Here is a 20,027-nt window from a genome sequence, read left to right as displayed (position 1 = left end):
TGTGTGATATGTACTGGTTCCACTTGATGTAATCACTTATCACTAAAACCCCAACTATTGTGGGAGCACTCCTCAACGTGAGATCGCTTGTTGCCCATTCCCTAGACATTGCCGACATAATAATAGAAGGCAACCTTGATTTTCTCGCAGTCACTGAGACCTGGCTACATAATGCAGCAGGACCAGCGCTCATGCTAGCCATCCCTGATGGCTATACGATAGTTAGACACGACCGAGTAGGAGCCAGAGGTGGCGGCATTGCGATAATCTCTAAAATAAGCCTCTCTCTTAGACTAGTACCCACCCTATCGATTCATTCCTGTGAGACGCTATCGGCTAAACTCCAACTAAATAATAACCAAACCCTTATCATCCACCTCCCATATAGACCTCCTGGTCCATTAGGCACTTTCGAAGATGACCTCCACATCTTACTTACAAATAACCTTAAACCTTGCTCTCAATCGATCCTTCTTGGGGACTTCAACTTAGGCCTCCATGATACTACAGATACTAATGCTACACTGATAGCCAATTCTATTCACTCACTCGGCTTAACTCAAAGACTTGATAAGCCTACGCATCTGAAGGGAAGAACCTTGGACTGGATAGCTGACTGTAACTGTACAACGATTATCTCATCTATAATGCCCCTACCCTGGACAGACCATTCCCTGGTGTCCTTTAATTTAGTTACCGCCAGACCCAACCCCACGGCCCCTCCACCAGCACCTCCTTGCTTAACAAGAAATAAAAAATGCATCACCCTAGAGAAAGTAATCCCAGCTATATTACCAACCCTTAATGCGCTATCAGAGAACCTAAACCCCAGTATCCTAGTGCAAGAATTTAACACCATGATGCTCACTACTTTAGACAAAGTGGCCGCTCTCAAGCTTAGACCGAGTAAGCCGAAAGCTCATCTAAACAAATGGTTTACTCCACAGTTAAAAGATCTACGTATCTTAAAAAGAAAGAGTGAAACCGCTTGGAGGCTTTGCCCATCAGCGGACAACAAAGCCAAACGCTCCACTCTCTCCTCACTGTATAAAAAAGAAGTCTGCCAGGCAAAACGTAATTCATATGACGACCGCATAGCGAAATCCAACTCCAGTATGAAAGAGCTCTTCTCGATTCTAAAGGAACTTGAGTCCCCCATTGCCATTCAGGACACCTGCACCAAGGACAAACCTTGGTGTACGGATATCCAGCAAGCCCTTACCAATAAAATCATCACATTCCAAAATAAAATCAAGCAAAAAAAAAATGCACTCAAAATTCAGGATCCGCCTCATACCAAGAACTCACTGGGGCATAGTAACACCTTCCACTTCTCCAAAATGACTACCCTGGAAGTAGAAAAAGTTATCCTGTCGCTTAAACCTTCAAACTGTAAAGGTGACATCTGCCCAGCACAGCTGATAAAAGACGCTGCCAGAGAATTATCCCCCTTTATTGCTAAACTGATCAACGCCTCCTTCGCTTCAGGTACGATCCCGGCCAACCTTAAACAGTCCTGGGTTCTCCCTCTCCTAAAGAAGCAGACATTAGACCCTCTCATCCCTACTAACTACCGCCCTATCACGACGGTACCGTTTCTCCTTAAGATTCTGGATAAAGCTGCCTATATCCAAATTCAAAGGCACCTGGAACTACACAACCTATTAGGAGAAAGACAATCGGGCTTCCGACCCCTACACGGAACAGAAACTGCCCTTATAGACTTGAAGTCCCAAATCGATGAGCTAAGAGACAAAGGGAGAACAGTACTCCTACTACTCCTGGACCTCTCAGCGGCCTTTGATTTGGTGGATCACAGAGTCCTCTGCAGCCACCTGGACTCCGCCGCTCATTTCTCGGCAGAAGCTATTGGATGGATCAAGTCTTTCCTGAGCGAGAGAACGATGCGAGTCTTCTCCCCCTCCGCGGAGGCAGATCCCACCCCGATCTCGTGTGGTGTCCCTCAGGGCTCCTGCGTATCCCCAACTCTATACAACATTTTCACCAAGCCCCTGTTCGACGATCTGGATCATCTTGGTATCACCCATACTAACTACGCAGATGATACACAGATCCTCCTCCCGCTTTCTGGGGATCATGCTAAGGACACGGAATTGGTGAACAAGGTATACCTTATCATCCAGGCGTGGATGGCCATTCACGGCCTTTGTCTAAACGATGATAAGACAGAGTTGATCATCTTAGGCACCCGAGCCAATATCAAAAAACTAGGACAGGAATTTGCCTCCTTCAACATAGACGGGAACACCATCCAAGTATCCAAGGATGTTAAAACCCTGGGATTCTATCTTGATTCTACCCTATCTTTTGATAAACAGCTAAAATCCCTTGCCTCCTCCACGGCCTACACATGCAAACTGATTAGAGCCAGTAAACCTTTCCTCTCCAACAAGAGTTGTCTAATCCTGGCCAGAGCCTTAATTCTTTCCAGAGTAGATTATTGTAATGCCCTATATTCTGGAGCTAATAAAAAAATAACCCAGAGACTACAAACATTACAAAATAATGCCTTGAGAGCGGCACTAGGCATTAACAAACAGTCCCATATCTCGTCCACCAGACGACATCACAACTGGCTGTCTACAGAGAACGAAATAAAACTCAAGATGCTATCCTTGACCCACAAAGCCCTCAATAACTCTGCCCCTAGTTACTTGTCTGACAAACTCCATAGGAGAACATCTTCCAGACCCACCAGAGCTGGTAACTTCAACTGTTTGACAATACCGAACTTTAGACTGAACACTATCGGAGGAAACAGTTTCCCAGTAAAGGCGGCTAAAACTTGGAATTCTCTACCACAAGACCTGAGAGTAGACATGCCCTACCGTTGCTTCAGGAAAAAAGTTATTCAACTCCTCACCTCGACTGACCTTTGCTGACCGGGGCGCCTACTTCCTACGAGCATCTTGACCCCCTTGAACCTGTATACTTGCTGTAATTACTGTATGCCTGATCTGTCTAACCCAATGTAATTTTAATGTACATTTTGCTATGATGTAACCTGTAAGTTTCGTATTTCCTTGCCACTGCGCCCTGTTACCCCAGGGTCTGGTACGCATAAAAAGTGAATAAAACAAACAAACAAACAAACAAACATACCCATTGTTGCACCCATGCAGGTGATGCTGGCGATCCCTTGAAGAGGTGGCTCCTTACCCCTGTACGGAATCCACAGAACAGGCACAAAGAGGAATACAATCGTCCACATACCCGTACCCGTGTGGTAATTGAGCAGACATTTGGCCTTTTGAAGACATGGTTTCGGTGCCTCAGCAGGTCGAGTGGGGCACTCCTGTACGGGCATGAGAAGGTGGCCAAGATCACCATGGCATGTGTCATGCTACACAATATGCGCATCAGACAGAATGTGCCACTGCCCCCTGACATTGAATTGCAACCACCTGGTGAGAATGATGATGAGGATGAGGAGGGAGAAGATGCGGTTGCACATCATGCAGGTGGCGATGCACAGGAGGGACGTGCTGTGCGCCAACATCTGATAGACCAATATTTCTAATACACATGTATGAAGAGGGTGCAATGGATGTGGATATTGGGGCACTGGGTTTTGTGGTGAAATGTACACTGTGCTCTGTCCATCAGTAAAGCACACATACACAAAGAAAATTGTCCACTCATGTGATTCGTCATGTCACCAGTGTGTATTAAGTATCGTAAGTAAATGAAGTGCATGGACCCGACAACACAAACACCCTTTACCCCCTCCCCCCACAACTCTCCGAAACACCCTTTACCCCCTCCCCCCACAACTCTCCCAAACACCCTTTACCCCCTCCCCCCACAACTCTCCCAAAGACCCTTTAACCCCTCCCCCCACAATTCTCCCAAACACCCTTTACCCCCTCCCCCCACAACTCTCCCAAACATGGCTTGCACATCAGTGCAGCATTGCAGTACACGAGTCACCAACATCAGGCTGGCCCTACTTCCCACCCCCTCTGCCACCATTGTGGGGTTGTGAGTTTTGTGCACCGCATAGCCCGCATGGACCTGCGCAGGGGGCTGGTCTGCCTTGAGCTGGCAGAGGAGGAGGTGCCCAGTTGGTCCGGTGCCGGTGGGTGGGTTCTGCCTATCCATAGCGTCTGCGATGCGTGTGGGGACCTGCCTCACAGCTGATATTTCCTCACAAATGCGGTTTGGTGCTGGCTTCTATGGCTCGTTTGATGCCCTTGGCATGTTCCCTGCACTCCTCCCTCGCCTGGGCAGCCTCACCCACATGCTGGCCGACCAGCGCAGTGATGTCTTCCTGGTGCTGTCGGATGATGGCCATGTCATGGCCTCTGTGTCTGCGTTGTACGGTACCTGCTGCACCTTGTGGCATGCGTCCACCATCAGGTGATGTCACTGTGGAACTCCAGCAGCCTGCCACAAATTCATTCCCAGACTGCTCATGGCTGCTGGCGTGTGATGTGGGGTGTGGGCTCTGTTGGGCTGACTGCTGCGGGCTTGGTGTGTGGTGTTAAATGGGCAAAATACACGTTTCCTCCACATCGGACATGGGTGCCATGGCAGCGGTCTCGCCGATGGAGCTATTTGCGGCAGACAGTGTGCTTCCGTAGGTGGATCCTGCATGGTGGGAATTGCTGGAGTGGGTGCTGCAATTTCTTCTGCCGGGCTTTCACGTCTTGGTTATGTGGGTGGCTGTGTGGGTTTGGCCCTCTGCGGGAGTGCAGTATTTCCAGTGCCCCTCGATGTGCTGGCCATGGTGCCTGCTTCCATTCCCCTGCCCTGTTTCTTTGAAGGTGGGGCCTGCGTCGCAGTGTCCTGCTCCTCACTGCCAGATTGTGAGCCTGTGGGGGACAAAGAGAGGGATAGCATCAGTGATGGGTCAACGTGCATCATGCAGATGTTGTTGTTGCTGCTGTTCTATGCATTTGGACTTCATGTTTGGCCATACTGGTCATTAGCCAGATGGGTGGTTCATACATGAATGAGTTTGGGTGGCACATGTCTGGGGTGCTGCACGCATGTGTTTGTGTGGAGATGTGCACAGCATATGGGCAGGGTTGTGTGCATGTATGTTTGATGGCCCCATCCATGAGCTGATTTCAGGGTCACATTTGGGGGATTACCTCATGTTTCGCAGTGCAGTGTTTTGTGTGGACACTCACCTCCATCTAACGATGATGGCACACCGCGCTCCATTTCACCTACTCCCTTAGTGGATTTGACCCCAATGGTGCTGGCACAGGTCTCCTCCCACTCCTGCAGCTTTATTGGGGATCCTCCTCCGCCTCCTGTGCCCCTGGCCAGACTCCTGTTGGCAGCTAGGATACTGCGTACATCGAGGCGTAGATCATCCCACCGCTTGCGTACATCCTTCACAGTGCGGGGGGTGGAGCACACCGCACTGACTTTACGGGCCACCTCTGCCCAGATCTCCTTTTTCTTAATCAGTGCGGGATGCTGCATGTCGTTTGCAAACATGACCTCTGTATTGGCAGCAAGTGTGTCTGATAGCATTATCAGTTCTTCATTGGAGAAGCGCTCCTTGCGCTGCCATGCTGCTCCTTTTCTTAAGGCCTTGGGCATTCTCAGTGGTTGTATGGATGATTTTAGCAAGCTGTGGTGTAGCTGCAGGTCCTGCGGTCAGAGGATGGCAATGGATTGTGTTTTTGAAGATGGCCGCCATGCTCTTTCCTGTTCCTGTGTGATGACGCTACTTCCGGTTCCGCTTATTTATGGTCACCGCTCTTAGCGGTCACCGCTTTTAGCAGTGACCGCTAATGCCGAATTCAAGGACGGCGGAAGTGCAATCAGCGATTTCCTATATGCCGCTAAGGGACTTTTTGGAGCCTTTAATGGCATGGCGGTAAGGTCCTTACTGGCATGGCGCAAAGCTTGTGCCCGCGTACTCATGATGCCACGCAATTAGCGGGCTGCTTCCTACACGGACATGTTATTAGCGCCATGCCGGTAAGGACTGTTACTTACCGCCTACCGTGTAATGAGGCCCAATATCCATGCCAACACGCACAAGTATTCTTTAACAAGTCCATTCTTTAAAACTATATGAATGAAAAACATTGTATATATTTACAGTAGTTATTTTTTTTAATCCACTATTGATTGTTTTTCCCAATGACCCAATGATTATTTCATGTCAACACAGCAACAGTGTACCAGACCAAACATAGTACATAGAATGTGTAGAGGAGGAGCCAAGTACCTCTAGAAGAAGACCCGTCCTCATTTTGCCTATAAGTTGGCAGCCGGAAATTGCAACAAGCGCAAAGCCAATAATGGTACCTATACCGCGAAGAGTCCTTGAAACAAGGTATGCATTGAGAAAACCCTATATGTATCCACAAAGAAATGACAGTCTTCTGAAGGAATTCCCGGAAGAAGTGTGAAGATGAATGAAAGAGAAGACTGGTGACGTTACATGAAGCAGAAATGGCACAGCCAGAAGAGATGCCAGTGAAGAAAGAATATATACCTTATAGAATGTGATGACGAAGTAATGAATTGAGCAACGTTTCATGTTCCGGAATGAATATTACACGTGCGAAGAAGCATGGAAGAAAATGCAAAGCCATTTCATAAATGAACAGATGCAGTAACGCAAGTAGATGAAGTAATCATAAGGCTGGCTATACGTAGTGAATCGACTGCAGGCTGTGCTGCCAATATATATATATATATATATATATATATGTGTATAGAATCTAGATGTTTCACAATGCATTTTAGCAAAATTGGACTCTGTGAATAAAGGGCTGAAAGTGTGGCACAGCAGAATAGAACAGCTGACGGCGAAGGAAGGTTCGAGAAGGCTTGCCTGGCCCAGTAATAAGAGTCAGGCCGCAGAGAGCCTGGTTATTTACTCGAGAAGATACAATGAACGTAAGAAGCAAGCCAAGCTCCTGTTTGAGGTGTAACGGAAAAACACTATAAGTGCAAGGTTTTCTTCAATTAATAGTATTAATTAAATTCAACAAAGGAGCTCAAAACGTGGTCCCCAGTCACATGGTCATATGAAAATAGACTTTGGGGTGAGCTACACTGAGACCAGAAGATAAGGACATGCCTTCACTCCCTTTTATTCTCAGGCACAGTGAGCCTTCGCAAGGCCGAGTTCAAAGACTAATTGACTAGCTGACAGCAGGAGTGATAATGGATGTTGGGCTAATTGGGTGTGTAGGCATGACCAAGCCTACCCCCGAGCACCTGGGGTACCAGCTTGCGTGCTGCTAGCGAGTGGAATATTCCAGAAGGGTACAAACATGCCAACCAATTGTAGAGGGCAACGTAGCAAGGAGCCTATAGTTTGAGTAGCTAATAGAATGTTGTGTATTAGTCTGACATGGAAGATGACTTGCACTTGGGGTGGGCTTAGTTGTCCACCTGACCTTAGAGATCCAATCACAATCCCATACCCCATAGAAAGTATACTTAGCGGTTCCTTTAAGCCTATCACAGTCCTTAGTAGGTTTCCTTATTTTGCCACATAGTATGACATCACTCATGATGAATTTTTTTGTATAAAGTTATGTTTTTTCATTTAATGCTTCGAGAGACTCTTGAGAGAGAATGCTGTGTGGCATCCATTGATGCCCGTTGTACTCCATGTTTTAACAAGTGTAATTAAAACAGTCATGTTTTTGCCAAACTTCCTGAGTCGGTCTGATTATTGATGTATGATTAAGATCTGCAGCCCCATCCATCTCAGATTACTGTTATCTCGTCTTAAAGGAGCTCCGGGTTGAAATGTACTACTTATGAGGGTCAAAAAAGTAAATCTGTGTGTACACTTGTATGCAATTAAAAGTTTTACCTTATCGTGTTTAACAAATTTTACTGTTTTATTTTCTCAGAAAAAGAACCTGAGATTCCAGCTTTATTACCAGAACAACTATTTTCCTATTTCTTTCTCACAAAAAATCAAATACAGATTCCCTATGCACTATCCTCAATTCTGCTACCATCATAGATACCACATATACCTCAATTATATCAGTCAACGATATTACAAATATTATATATTCCCCCTGCATAACTAGGTTGTGGCCACTGACTACAGCCACCACAATAGAATTAAACCATATAATAAGTACATACAATGCACCTGCAAATAACACTCACCCTGAATCTCCCCACTGCCAATGATGTCCGCGGACAGTAAGAAGGACGGAGGACTAGGTGGAACATGCACCACTTTTTTCACCTATAAAAACAGCTCCCTGTCAACTTTTTCCCACTCCTCCACCCTTTCCATTATCTCTTTCAGCCACAAAATAACCCCAAATGCCTTGTGCACACCTTTTTCTCACTGCTCTGTCTGGACAACGGTAATGACCACGGACTCTGCGCACCTGCAGTGGTGTTTTTACCTACAAAAACAGCTCCCTATCACATTTTTTCCAATCCCCCACCATTTCCATGCCCTTTTTCATCCACAAAATCATCCAGACCCTTTTCCTCTTTGCGCTGTCCATGGTCAACAGCGATGTCCACGGATCCAACATGGCGACCATTCCCAAAAATCTGATGCACCTCACGTTTTTGCACATTCAATCAGTGTGCATTTTAGCTGTATTCAGAGATCAGGCAGCCCCCTGATTGGCCTAGAGGTGTCTGTGGACTCCAAATTAGGAAATGAGTCTGGGGACCAGACCCAGATATCACAATTTCTTTTTGACCTAGTTTTTGGCAATTTTTACAAAAACCACTGGACTGATTAACACCAAATTTACAAAAGCACATTTCCGGGACTAAAACGCTAAACCTGGAGAAAAAAAATAATCCATCCAGCCGTTTGGGATGTAGGCACAACCCCTTCTTTTATTTCCATTGTGTCTCTGAGGATTTTGAAAATGTTGGGACCCCCCATTAACTTTACCCCTCTTGAACGAAACAGAACCAAACTTCAGAAAATCGTTCTGTGGTAGCCATATACTTTCATTGCAACGTTTGGTGGTGATTTCCTCAACGGCGCCAAAGTTATAAGCCGCCCACTAAGTGTTCTTTCTATGAGTTCAGCAACTTAACCATAACTACAAGTCGCTACTGCAGGCCATGTAATATATATATATATAGATTAATGCACGGGCGAGAGTGATAAAATTGTGTGGGGTCAAGAATTGACCATATATATATATATATATATATATATACACATATATACACAGTGAGATTAATGCACGGGCGAGAGTGGATAAAATTGTGTGGGGTCAAGAATTGACCATATATATATATATATATATATATATATATATATATATATATATATATATATATATATATATATATATACTAATGGTGAGTTAGACTCACATAGGAACCCCTTACAGTTCTGTTGTTAACAACTTTTGATTCGAGTGACAGATTTTACCAGAATTACGAAAGTGATTAGGGACTTACTGGCCGCAACAGACTTCAACGTTTTGTAAAGATACGTTAATAAAGTTATTAAGAAGACAAGAAAATGTTTTCCAAAGTTGCAGCCTTCATTTTTCCATCTAAAAACAAGCTACATTTTTGCCAAAGCCCAAATCGCCGGATAGATTTGGACCAGGTCCAAAACAACTTGGGCACGAAGCGTTGGCTCACGACGCATGCGTGGTTTGGGGTTATTCCATTTAAATATTTGACACAGTAGGTGGAGCCCCCTTCTCAAAACTAGACAGCTATATCTCTGGGATTTACCCAAAAGTGGGTATTTTTATATTTATTTTATTTATTGTATTTGTTATATGCCACAACCTGGGGTATGACAGCGTAGGTAACAGAAAGCTTAAATCTCTGCTTACAGTGAAAGAATTAACACACAATCAATAGACGGATAATGCAATAGATGCAAGGGTTAAGGACTTACACACTAGATCTTAGAGAGCAGACAGAAATCTATTGCAGATAGTTTTCAGAGCAACTGTCTAACCTGCAGAAAGGGGAGGGAATGGTACTATATTGATGGCCCCGGTGATGCAAATCGTCTTGGCCTAGTATTTAATGAAAAGCCAGGTTTTTAGGATTTTTATGAATCTTGGGTGGAATGCCTCGTTTCTCAAGGTCACTGGGAGGGAGTTCCAGGTTTTTGGGGCTTAGACCTGAAAACTACTCCCCTCCAGCCCTTGTGAGTTTGAAACGTGGGACGCAGAGTTGGGAGCCGTTGTTAGCTCTCACTGTTGGTGAGGTACATAGGAGCCGTTTTAGCTAGGCATTTGTGTGTGATACAAAGAGTTTTGAAGAGTATTCTTGCTTTAATAGACATCCTGTGGGCTTCCCTTCTAATCTTTGAGATATGGTCAGATTTTTTGATGCCAAGTACTGCTTTCAGCACTTTAGTTTGTAGGAGTTGAGGTTTCGCCAGATTTGTATTGGATTAACCTAGTAGTAGCACATTGCAGTGATATAATTTAGACAAGATTAATGCACGGGCGAGAGTGATAAAATTGTGTGGGGTCAAGAATTGCTGACTTAGAGCTATAAGTTTGGCAGTGTATTAGGTGGTTGCTGATAGAGCATTGATATGCTTGGTCAATGATAAGTTCGAGTCTAGGTAAACACCCAGCGTTTTAACCTGGTTGAGGGTTGGAATAGGTGTGCCATCAATGGTGATGGAGGAGTAGTCTGGGTGGAGCAATATGATTTTGGATGGTGCGTCCACGATAAGGATCTCTGTCTTTTCATCATTAAGACATAGACTATTGAGAGCCATCCAATTTTGTATTATGGCGTAAATCGTATTTACTATAATTGTGTCACTCATGGTTCCTGGTAATGGGGATCAGAATCTGGGTGTCATCTGCAAGCTTCGTATAGATGACACCCATGGCGTCAAACGCAGCAAAGAGAAGCTTAGTGTAGGCATTGTAGAGGGTGGGCGAGAGACATGAGCCTTGCGGGACACCTATGGGTACTGGAACAGGATCAGCAGTTTCCTTTTCTATGGAAACTCTAGAGGTTCCGTCGGGTAAGAAACATTTAACCCAAAGGGTGGCTTTGTGTGTGGAAGTGGAAGTTTTCTGACAGGGTGGTACATAGTTTGTCATGGTCCACCAGGTCAAATGCAGCCACCAAATCTAAGAGGAGTACGATGCAGAGGTTGCCAGAGTCTTTTATGGAGTCCATTTGGATTTTTAGGTCCAATAGGGCCATTTTCGTGCTATGGCTGGGGCGAAAGCTGGATTGTCTTGTTCCTAGTAGTTGGTTCAACTCCAGATTCATGGTCCATGTCCTGAGGTGGAGAGGATGGGCCTTTACTGACTAATAGTTTTTGTTTGGCTATGATTTTGTCTTGGAGCTTAACTATTTTAGAGGCGAATGTGTTCTGGATAGTTGTGCACCAATCTTTACTAGCGGCCATGGAATTGGTCAGAGGGGTGGGGTTTTCCAGTTCTCGTAGGGTGGTAAAAAGTTCTTTTGAGTTTGAGGCTGCGTTATTGATGCAGGAATTCAGAGCATTAGCTTTAGGTTCAATAACGGTGGTTTTATAATTTTTGATTACTTCCCGGAGTGATTTAGCCACGTCTGCAGTAGGGAATTTTTTATGGATATGTTCCACTGCCCTTTGTTACACCGAAGCGAAACCAATTCATCATTGAACCAAAAGTTAGAGCGTTCAGCTTTGTGTTGTATTTTGGTTGCGAGAGGGGCTAGGGCATCGATGGTGCTTTTCAGACAATTTTGGTAGGCGCTAGCGAGGCAGCTGGGATCTGCGTTCTGGTTAGCAAGGGACATGGAGGGAAAGGCCTCTGCCAGCACAGGGGAGAGTTTGTCGGATGTGAGATTGTGGGTATTTCTTATTTCAATGGGGCCGCGAGAAATCAATGGGAGGATGTGTTTCTCTGGGGTAGAGAATATAAAGCGGATGAGATGGTGGTCCAACCAGTTGATCTCTGTGATGGATTCAATGAACAGGCAAACGTTAAGAGTCAGCACCCAGTCTAGGGTTCTCCCTTTTTCATGTGTGGGTTTGGTCACCAGTTGGGTGAAATTCATGTCATTTAGTGCGGTGAGGAGTGCGATGGCTTTATGGTCTTGAGGGTCATTTTAGCATAAAGTTTATGTCCTCTAGAATTATGAATTGTGTGTTGAGCTTGAGGTAGGGAGTGATGACCAGCGGGATGTCTGACTCAGGGTGACTGGGCTGGTTGGGGGCTCTGCAAATGACAAGGATGTTAGTGGTTTTTGGGTGTGTTGCAAGTTTTAGGAGAAGCATTTCGTATCCCTCTGTTGTGTCAAGTGTACATGTTCTAAGATCTAAGCTAGATTTGGCCATGGCAGCGACACCTCCCAGTGAGTTGAGGTGGTCTGCTCTATGTAAACTGAACTTGGGGGGTGGCTAGAGCTAATTTAGGGCCAGATGCTTGATGGAACCAGGTTTCGGTGAAGACTAGGAAGTCGAGTTGCTGGTCTCAGATAAGGTCATGCATCTCGATGGCATGAGCTCCTAGAGAGCACACATTCAGAAGGGCACCTTTAAGCGTGTGTATTTTTAGGAGGGATTTGAGGACGCTGAGGCTGGGTGAAATGGGCGATGTGGGGGGTGGTCTAGTTGGGTCTTTAGCCATAAAAGGCATAGTCATAGTGCAATTGTTAGGTTTTTTAACTGAGAAGGGTCTCTGGCCATGATAATAGTGTTTGGGTGACCCACTGTGGGTACTGTTGATATTAAGTTGTGATGCTAGTCTAATTGATCTGTTGATAGGACGCAGAGTGGCTAAGGGAAATGGTGGTAGTCTGGACCTGAGCCTTGATCTGCAAAGTGCACCCTTAATGGGTGTGGTGTTCCTGTGGTGGGGGTCAATTGATATGGGTGGGTCAGAAAAAGAGGTACCTGTTCTGACTGTGGCCCTAGCCTTGCCTTTGCTGCTACAAGGGGTCTCTTATTCGAGTAGGGAGGGGGGAAGTGTGAGGTCTTGAAGAGAAACGGGGTCAGGCAAGGGAGGGGGTGGTGCTGGTGACCGCCTACTTAAGCTAGACTGTTGTTCAGGAGGATAAAGGCACCTCCAGTGCAGCGGGTTGCGTTCTGGGTGTGGAGAGCTGGGCCCATAGTGGTGGGCTGTGAGGTTGAGGATCACTTTGTAAATTACTGTCGGCAAGATGGGGGAATAGTGAGAGCCCTATGTATGTGGATTCAGAGTTAGATTAAGTCAATAGCGCAAACCGCTATTGGTGGAGAGCCCAGTGGATGCCTTACCTAGCGAGTGGCTACTAATGGTCATAGAAATGATTATAGAAATGAAAATGGTCATAGAAATGAAACAGCCACCATCTTGTTTTTCTCACGATGCAAGATGTTCAAGGTTACAGTCGAGGATATGGGAAAATGAAACGCAGGAAAAAAGCTATTTGCAGGTCAAAAACATGCAAATACCATCATGCTAGAGGTGCAGGGGTGGCTAGAGGGCATCAGTACAATCTAGGGGTTGGAGGGGGTCTAGAGAACGAGTTTGCAACACAAAGCTTTCTGTAGCCTCGGCTATCGTCGCAAATAGCCGACATCTCAAAGCAAACTGCGTCACAGAAACAGTGTGTGTTGTGGGAGGAAAGGGAAAGGGCGGCGAAGGGGAGGAGGCAATATTGGCAGTAGGGGGAGCTGGCACAGATGAGGGAGCACTTGGAGGGGGCGGGAGGTGTAGGAAAGCATTTATTTCAGCCGGTTTTCCGGTATTCGCAGCTATGTTCGTGGCTATGAAGGACTATGGATAGCCGAGGTTATGTGTACTTCAGTACCCATGGTTACAGTTTTCTTTATTTTAAAGATATTTTTACAGTTATAATGACATTGTGGGTGAAAACGCTCTGGCCATGGCCAAACACGATTGCCATCCAGGCCTCCAATCCATCCAATAAACAAGAGAGATCTTGCTTAGTTTGAAAGTGAGGACAGGGACAGCCTCCTCGGCCATGTTGCCCAATAAATGAGCCAAAGTTACAAGGCCACTTAGAAAAATGGCCCAGCTCTTTCTTTGCTTTGAAGCTAAGCTGGGTCAGTCCCGCTTCAGACCTATGCAAGGTCAGTCCCGAGTTACTGCATGGATTGGCAACCGAATGGGCATTCAGATTTTTTTGTTAAACCGTGCTACTGTCATTCCCTGAAAGTATTGCATTGAGACGATGTTTTACCTTTTGCTGAATTTCATTCGGGTATTTGTAGTCTGCTAGTAAAGAGAGGGGAATAATGGCACAATTGTACACTTTTTGCCAAACGTAATTCAATAAGGATTTATATATTTAAGTGACACTTTGGAATGTGTACTTTTCAAGTTATCTTTATAGACCAGAGTATTGTTGAAAGCCAGACATGAGGGTGAGGAGACGTTATGATGAGAGGGCAATTAAGTCATGAGTAATTGCCCACAATGTGGCAAGAGAGTCTGTAATCCTGGACCCTGGTACAATTATTCTCCCCTGATTGTGGATGCTTTTCAGGGCACCAGTAAAGGACATATGTGGGATTACAGCGTAACTTCTTCTTCGGAGGGTGGATGAAAACCATTGGGTTTTTGAGGTTGATAAGCTTGCTCATGTATTTGGATATCAGGATTGTACTCAGGTTATGTTCCCAGTGCAGACACTTATCCACAACACCAGAAGCGCCTCTTTTGTATTGGGATTTTGTTTTCCTTTAAATATTTCACTACATATTACTGGGTTTAAAAGGTGATCACCTTTTATATTTTGCCAGCATATTTATTCAAAGATTTCCTCTCTCAAGTTATTTTTCAGGTGTTCATTACATTTTTTTAAAGTCCACTGCTATTTTGTCTTGCGCACTTTCTTCTAAGGAGAAGGTCAATTGAACTACATTTGTATATTTAATTTTAAAATATATGGTCATTTACTGTGCGTATATTCATATTGATATTGGCTATGGGGGCAAAAGTACCTGGGCATATGTTAATCTTGCAGCTGATATTTTTGTACCCTTTTCTGTGCTGCTTAAATGAGGTTATTTAGGTTTGTGCAATTTATCACAACAGGCACCAATAGACCAGCCATAAAACAAGGGGTTTGTAGCACGCTGATTAACGAAAGTGGGTGATCCCTGGCAAATAATGTAATCTCATTGCGTGATATAGGGGATAATCAAAAAAACTTGTGCTGATCAATTGGCATGTTCTGGACTCTCGACTAATTCAGCAGGAACACCATTAAATGGACTAGGACGAATTTGTGTAAGATTGGGAATTTGGTTGATGAGTTAGACATTTCTGAGATCGACTCACTTCATGCTCTCAGTGGCAATGAAATCGAAAGATGGTTTAAAAATCTGGCTACTAAGACTGGAAAATGCCTGATTAAGTTAGTTATGATGAGTGATAAAACTAAAAACAAATATGATCAGGTTATTAGAGATGCTAAACACAGTATGCGTAACAACACTAGAATGGTGTCTAGGCCGCAACTGCCACTCTCTGGCCGGCCTCTTTTGGCCCTCTTCCTGCTCCCACCTGCAATGCTAAAAAACCTTGGGGTCAACTTTGACTCCACACTCTCCTACACTACTCACATCTCTGACCTCTCTAAGAAGTCACACTACCAGCTACACCGCCTCAGAGATATTCTTAATTTCCTCTCCTTCCCCCTGAAGCTCACTGTCTCTAGAGCTCTGGTTCTCTCTAGGCTGGACTATTGCAACAGCCTCTTTCTAAATCTGCCTGCTTCTACTCTCCGCCCTCTGCAACTCATCCAGAACAGGACTATGGGATTTATCCTTGGCCTCAAGCCCAGGTTTCGTATCTCTCCAGGACTGAAATCTCTGAACTGGCTCCCAGTGGCTGCGACGATTAAGTTCAAAACCCTCTGCATCGTCCACAAGGCCTTCTGGGGCCTGGGGCCTCAATATATCTCTTCCTAAATATGTTCCTTTTCGAGCTCTTCGCTCATCTGCCTCCAACTCCCTCAGGGTCATTTGCTTCTCCAAGCAACGTGTTGGTGGTAGATCTCTCTCTTCGGATGGGGCCTCACTCTGGAACAGCCTCACTGCTTCCCGGCAACTTGAGGAGAACCATCTCCGGTTCCAGAAGCACCTTAAAACTTTCCTCTTTGCTTTTGCTTTCTCTCCCCCTCTCCCCTGCTGAACTCCTGGCTGATACTGAGACTGCACTGGTTACCTAGCCACACCTCTGATCTCGGGCCCAGGCCCTGCCAGTTGCATGCCTGCACTGCCTTCCTGGCAACCTCTACACCTGGGGACTGTTTTCTGTATCCCTACACTCCCCCTACCAGAACTTATGTCTGCATTTGCTTTGCACTTGCTACCATCTGGACGTTTTTTATTTAACTTATTTATTCTATTATGCCATGTACTGCACTTTCCCCTCCCCATCCCCCTGCACTTTTCCCTTTCCCCCTTCCCATGCATTTGCGTGATCTAAATCACACCTGGACTAGTAAGATTTTTGTCTGTCTTCCCTCTGTTCCCCCTCCCTTGCCTCGTTGCGCCTTGAAACACTTGTGTATAGGCGCTTTCCCCTTGGTGCCCAGGTAGGTGCACCCACACATGTGAGGTACCGTTTTTGTCGGGAAACCTGTGGGAACGCGGGAAGGTAGGCCATGTGCTGTTGGCAGCGTGTTTCGGTGGGTGAGCCGAGTGAAATGTGCGGAAATTGGGGTTTTTTTGCCAAATTTTGGGGGTTTCTGGGTAATACATTCTGGGCCGATTTGTGCAAATTTCAGACCTCTGTGGATTCCCACAGGTGTCCTCTTTTTGGAAATGCATGGGGTTCCTTGTTTTCATTGGTGGCTTGCACACCCTAAGCCCAATATCTGTGTGGTTAGCGCCTCTCAAAAAATCCTGAAATTCAGCTGTCGGAAAAAACTTAGAGTTATCCACGTTTTCGGCTTTCCCCTTGGCACCCAGGTAGGTGCACCCACACATGTGAGGTACTGTTTTCATTGAGACACCTGTGGAAATGTGGGAAGGTATGACATTTGTCGTGTTTACTCGCTGCTTTAGGCACCATACACTTTTGTAACTTGCACAAGTCACCTACCCTTGAAAAGTTCTGCCTGTGCTCTTTCAAAAAATGTATGCTTGCTGTTCCTCACCACATTTGTTTTCCTGATTTACACATGCTAAGTACGTCTGTTCAGGCCGTAAGTATAAAACTCCTGTGTACCATGGCTCAGTTTTTGGCTTGTGGTATGCCTTGTTTTGTGAAACACTACAATAAATGTGTGATTTCCTAACTCCAAGAGTCGGGGGGAATGTAGCGGAACATTGTTTTTCTCAAAATTCATAGAAGCCATTGCCGTACCAAGCCAACCATGTCCACCACATACCTTTTTCTTCAGTCATTTTCCTGCTTTTTCCCCAAATTATGGAATATTCCCCTACCTAGTTGTTGCCTGACCTGCGCAAATCACCCCTTCCTAAACTTGGAATTTTGTCTACTTTTCAGATATATATGCCTTTCTGTCCTCCAATTCGGCTTTCCTACTCTTTTCTTCCTTTCCGTCCACGCATGTCCAATTGGCAAAAATGGCCAAAATCGCCTACTTCTCACAAAAGGGTTGATAACCACATCAAAATATATATTTTTTTCGTTGCCACTCAACCTGTTCTTGAAAGGCAGGAAATTGGGGAATACAGCAAAGCAAACCATTTGTTCCCAGCTCTTACAAGGAAAAAACCACAGGCTTCTTTGTACATCATTTTATTGGATTTTTTTTTAAACTCAAAATGTTCCCCCTTTTTGTTTATTTTCTCTCACCCCCCTACAGCAACCTAGGTTACCACCGCCTACATGTGGGAGAAAAAGGGCCCAAATTTGTCCGAGATATCTCATGTAACAAAAAAGTTACAAGGCATTGAATGGCGACATACCGAAATCACCAAAAAGGCCTTGGCACTAAGAGGGAAAACCCATGGGACTTATAGGGTTAAATGATATGCCAAGTATGAAATGTATGCACTGTGAAGCAGCAATCCATTGTGGCCTAGTGGTTAAATGCTGGCCCTTGAACTCTGGCAGACCAAAGTTCAAGGCTGTACGTTTTTTTAAATGTAACTAATTTAATTTAATGAAAAGAAAAGCAATGCAATTTGGGGGTGGTGAGGTTTGTTGCTTGTCAGTCCTGTGATCTTATTTGGCATGAGGGCGGCCGCATCCAAACATCCTTCATGCCAATATAACAGCACCAAAATGGGTTTCGTGCTGGAAAAGGTGCGCCGACATGGGCACTGCAGCCCAATGGCCGTGCCAAATCGGCACGCAGCAAAATGAGGGTGCTGAAACTGGATGTACCGCTTGGCGCATGCTGCTTAACCAAAGTGTGTGGTCCATGGCAAATAATGTTGTCTTACTGCACATTGCCTAAAAACATTGTGAGTTCTCAAAGCCTGCAATCATGCCTAGTGGTCTGGTAGCATTTTAAAATGGACAATGGGCACGGCCAAAGGCCATGCCCAATGGCCATGGCTGAAGACCATGCTAGTGGTCTGGAAGTGTTCTAAAAATCTATGGAATAACAAAACCCTTGAAATTCAAGGAAAAAACTTTAGTTGTAGGGACGTTAAGGGGAGAACTTGACCCAACAAAATGCCTGGAATTCAGCTAACGCCACCTCAACTTGCACAGCCTATGACCACAATGATGACATCACAGATCATATCACTGATGACATGTTGTAAGAGAACACTGATGACATTACAAATCGCATCACTGATGTCTTCAATGGTGGCAACACTAATTACATTGAATATAGCTGATTACCTCAATAATGGAATTAGACATAACATCATTTATAAGTTAGCTCATGAAAAGTTTTATTACCTTAATAACAATTTAGGCTGTGGATTTGGCCATGACAAAGGCTGGGGTCACTGGCCAGTACCAAAGGCCATAGCTAGTGGTCGGTTAAAAAAATACCAATGTGCATGGTTAAAAGCCATGCCTTGTAGCCCATCACGGTTTTAAAATATGCAGTGGTCAACGTTGAAAGCTGTAGTCAGTGGCCATGACTAAAGGCCATAGCTAGAGCCCATTAATATGTTAGAAAATACAGTCGGCACAGCCAAAGGCCTGGCCACTGGCTAGTATTGTGTTAGACTATGGCTGGTTAGGCTATATAATATACACTGGGCACGGCTGAAGTCCATCGCTTATTGCATTTTATTGATTTCAAATATACAGTGGAAATGGCCAAAAGATGTACAAACTGACCAAGGTCAAAGGCCATGACTAGCAGCCCATTTATATGTTAGAATATATAGTGGGCACAGCCAAAGATTGTGGCCACTGGCCAGTATTTTGCTAAAGTCCATGGCTAGTGCACGATCAGTGTATATAATATACAGTGGACACGGTTGAAAGCTGTATCCACTAGTAAAGGCCAAAATATATGGTTGGCAGCCTGTTAGTGTTTTTAAATATTATGTGCACATAGGTGAATGTTGTGACCACTGTCCACCACTGAAGGCCATGAGTAGTACCCATTCATGTGTTAAAATATATTTGGCCATGCACACTTATCAATGGCAGTTAAGGTTGTAATGTAATTATTGATGTCATCAGTGATGTGATCTGTGATGTCATCATTGTGGGCACAGGCTGCGCAACAGGGGCGCAAAGGTAAGGAGGCGTTTTGGCTGAGTTCCAGGGTTTTGTTGCGTTAAGTTCTCACCTTATGGTCCCTGAACCTAAAGTGTTTTCCTTGAATTGGATATGTAACCTCACTATATCACTGCTCCTCCTATGTGTGTGTTTCCTTTGGTTCTTACAGTTATTAAATGTCTTTGATGCAAGGTGTGTTGAGCCCCACCATTATATGTTATATAAACAAATGATTAGTTGTAAAAATAAATCAGCAAGTGCCACTTATGTACTTATATTTGTTGAATGAGCTCAAGCAAAGTCAAATTTCAGGGGAAAAGCTGCATCCCATTTTTTTGAAACTATGAGCAAGAACAGGCACGGAAAAAGCTTGCCTAGTTTGCTTAATGTCATAATGTGTTTATTCAGGCATTATGTATATGTTAACGGAATGTGAATTGCAAGTGCACATGCAAATATATGATTGCCTTGTCC

At 44.9% G+C, this 20,027-nt stretch overlaps 1 protein-coding gene across 5 annotated transcripts in view; it reads left to right on the top strand.

The window, feature by feature from the left end:
- The window catches only part of DOCK10 (dedicator of cytokinesis 10), a 2,208,289-nt gene that overhangs the window by 924,118 nt on the left and 1,264,144 nt on the right, over nt 1-20,027 (top strand). The gene's annotated exons all lie outside the window — the stretch shown is intronic.

Source organism: Ambystoma mexicanum, chromosome 10, assembly GCF_040938575.1.
Source record: "Ambystoma mexicanum isolate Mex_15411 chromosome 10, UKY_AmexF1_1, whole genome shotgun sequence".
In the NCBI taxonomy this organism is placed as follows: domain Eukaryota; kingdom Metazoa; phylum Chordata; class Amphibia; order Caudata; family Ambystomatidae; genus Ambystoma; species Ambystoma mexicanum.
The sequence above is the reverse complement of the archived record's forward strand: the minus strand, read 5'-3'. Positions and strand labels throughout refer to the sequence as shown.